This window comes from Perognathus longimembris, chromosome 28, assembly GCF_023159225.1.
Source record: "Perognathus longimembris pacificus isolate PPM17 chromosome 28, ASM2315922v1, whole genome shotgun sequence".
Classification (NCBI taxonomy): domain Eukaryota; kingdom Metazoa; phylum Chordata; class Mammalia; order Rodentia; family Heteromyidae; genus Perognathus; species Perognathus longimembris.
In genome coordinates, this window is record NC_063188.1 from 75292187 (window position 1) to 75295621 (window position 3435).

At 40.3% G+C, this 3435-nt stretch overlaps 1 non-coding gene across 1 annotated transcript; it reads right to left on the reverse strand.

Annotated features, from left to right (window-relative positions):
- Positions 1-2629: 2629 nt before the first annotated feature.
- LOC125344356 lies at positions 2630-2738 on the reverse strand. Its single transcript, XR_007209493.1, has one exon. It is a non-coding gene; the product is annotated as a U6 spliceosomal RNA (small nuclear RNA).
- Between the last annotated feature and the right edge of the window lie 697 nt (positions 2739-3435).

Genomic DNA, 3435 nt, shown 5'->3' on the forward strand with positions numbered 1-3435 from the left:
TCTCCCTTATCTGTTGTGCCCCTGGGACAACATTCAGGTAGTTCCTTCCTGTGCCTATAAGTTCTAGAGTCTTTCCAGTCTTTCCTACTCTGTCCTTTAGTACTCTCAAAGATTCAGGTGTGATGTTGAGGTCCTTAATCCATTTTAAGTTGATCTTGGTGCATGGTGGTAGGCTCAGGTCCACTTTGAGTTTTTTACATGTGGTTGCCCAGTTTTCCGAGCACCAGTCATTGAGGAGGCTAAGACTTTTCCATTGTATGTCTTTAGCTCCTTTGTCGAATATCAGCTGACTGTAAGAATGCAGCTTTATTTCTGGGTCTTCTATTCTATTCCATTGGTCTGCAGGTCTGTTTTTATACCAATACCAGGCTGTTTTTGTTATGATGGCTCTAAAATAGAGCTTGAAATCTGGTATTGTAATACATCCTGCCTTGCTTCTTTTGCCTAGAATTGCTTTGGCTATTCTAGGTCTTTTGCTGTTCCATATGAACTTATGGATTGCTTTCTCTATTTCAGCAAAGAATGTAGCTGGGGCCTTGATGGGGATTGCATTGAATTTGTATAACATTTTGGGCAATGTGTCCATTTTCACTATATTGATTCTGCCTACCCATGAGCATGGGAGGTCTTTCCATCTCCTTGTGTCCTCTTTGATTTCCCTTTTTAGATTTTTTTTTTTGTCCAGTCCTGGGCCTTGGACTCAGGGCCTGAGCACCATCCCTGGCTTCTTCCTGCTCAAGGCTAGCACTCTGCCACCTGAGCCACAGCGCCCCTTCTGGCCGTTTTCCATATATGTGGTGCTGGGGAATTGAACCGAGAGCTTCATGTGTAGGAGGCAAGCACTCTTGCCACTAGGCCATATTCCAAGCCCCCCTTTTTAGATTTTAGTTCTCATTAAAGAGGTTATTCACGTCTTCAGTTAGGTTGAGCCCTAGGTAATTTATTCTTTTTTTAGCTATTGTAAATGGTACTATTTCCATAATTTCCTTTTCTGCTTGTACATTGCTGGTGTACAGAAAAGCTGCTGACTTTTGTGGGTTGATTTTGTATCCTGCTACTTTGCCAAAATAGTTTATTAGGTCTAGAAGTTTGGGGACTGATTTTTTGGGTCCTACAGATAGAAGATGATGTCATCTGTGAATAGGGATAGTTTGATTTCTTCTTTGCCAATGTGGATCCCTTTGATGCCCTCCTCTTGCCTTATTGCTATGGCTAGGGATTCCAGCAATATGTTGAAAAGAAGTGAGGAGAATGGGCATCCTTGTCTTGTTCCTGAGTTTAGGGAGAATTGTTTCAGTTTCTTCCCATTTAATATGATGTTAGCAGTTGTTCTGTTTTATATGGCTTTTATTGTTTTAAAGAATGTTCCCTCTATTCCTGTTCTCTCCAGAGCTTTTAACAAGTATGGGTGTTGTATTTTGTCACAGGCTTTTGGGGCATCGGCTGAGATGATGATATGGTTCTAGGTCTTAGCTCTGTTGATGTGGTGAATTACGTTTATTGATTTGCGGATGTTGAACCATCCTTGTGTCTGTGGGATGAAGCCTACTTGATCATGATGTATAATTTTCTTGATTAGTTTCTGGATCTTGTTAGCTAATATTTTGTTGAGGAGCTTTGCATCTGTGTTCATTAGTGATATTGGTCTGTAGTTCTCTTTTTTTGTTGGGCCTTTGCCTGGTTGGGGATGAGTATAACATTAGCTTCATAGAATGAGTTTGGGATTTCTCCCTCTGTTTCTATTTCGCAGAAGAGTTTGAGGAGTATTGGTATTAGCTCCTCACTAAAGGTTTTATAGAATTCACTGGTGAATCCATCCGGGCCTGGGCTTTTCTTTGTTGGGACACTCTTGATTACCTCTTGTATCTCACTGTACATTATTGGTTTATAGTTGATTTATTTCTTCTTGATTCAGTTTGTGCAGTTTATACTTCTCTAAGAATTGATCCATTTCTGTAAAAAATTATTGTTCTTTAGTGAGTAGATATTCTGGAAATAGTTCCTTATGATTGTTTGAATATCCTGTGCATTTGTTGTAATTTTTCCGGTGGAGTCCCTGATCTTATGGATATGAGTCTCGTCTCTTCTTTTTTTTTGTAAGTCTTGCAAGGGGTCTGTCAATTTTATTTATTTTCTCAAAGAACCACCTTTCAGTTTTGTTTATTTGTTCAATGGTCTTTCTATTTTCTATCAGATTTATCTCTTCTTTAATCTTTGTGATCTCTCTCCTCCTAGTCATTTTAGACTCAATTTTTTCTTGTTTCTCCAGATGTTTTAGCTGCATCATGAGGTTATTCACCTGATCTGATTCCATTCTTTTAATGTGTGCACTGAGGGCAATGATCTTGTCCCTCCGCACTGCCTTAGCTGTATACCATAGGTTTCTTTGTGATGTATTTTCATTGTCGTTGTGGCTCATGAATTCTTTAATTTCATCCTTAATTTGCTCTTGTGACCCAAGTGTTAGATAACAGTGAAGGGTTTAGCCTCCAAGTATTTGTGTAGCCTCTGCGGTATCCTTTGTTTTTGAGGGTTACCTTGATTCCACTGTGATGAGATAAAATACATGGTATAAAGTCAATACTCTTGTATTTGCTGAGATTCTTTGTGTGGACTATGACATGATCTGAGAAATATTGAACACTTCACGAATTTGCATGTCAACCTTGTGCAGGGGCCATGTCAATCTTCTCTGCATCGTTACAATTTTTTAGTATAGGTGCTGCTGAAGCGAGCACCTCAAATTTCTTTTTTTTTTTTTTTTTTGCCAGTCCTGGGCCTTGGACTCAGGGCCTGAGCACTGTCCCTGGCTTCTTCCCGCTCAAGGCTAGCACTCTGCCACTTGAGCCACAGCGCTGCTTCTGGCCGTTTTTCTGTATATGTGGTGCTGGGGAATCGAACCTAGGGCCTCGTGTATCCGAGGCAGGCACTCTTGCCACTAGGCCATATCCCCTGCCTCAAATTTCTTTTTGAAATAACATCAGGAATAAAGTGCCCAGGGGCCAGGCAAAGTCTTTCTCCCTTTAGGTGATATCTTCCCTGAAGCATTTACAATACCCTATCTGGTAACATCCCATGCATTGGGATACAGGATTATGTCATCATTCCTAATTATCATTCCCTTCTTTTGGTTTTCCAGATATGGTGAGGAATTGCCTACTTTTGCCACAATGTAGTCTCTCAGTGTTGGGAGTAACTCTGTATTAGAATGTGTACTGAGCATAGACAAAATACCCTGGGCTCAATCAGGAGCAGCAGAAAAAAGTCACACTATATGGGAAGAAATGAAACCAACATTGTAATTTTACTCTTTAAACAACAGTATATAAGAGACAACATGGAAAACAGAAAGGTCAACACTGGAACAAAAGTAGGCCCTTCTAAGGAGAAATACATTGGGAATCAAGGGCTCACATGAGGTAAGTGCTGCATGAT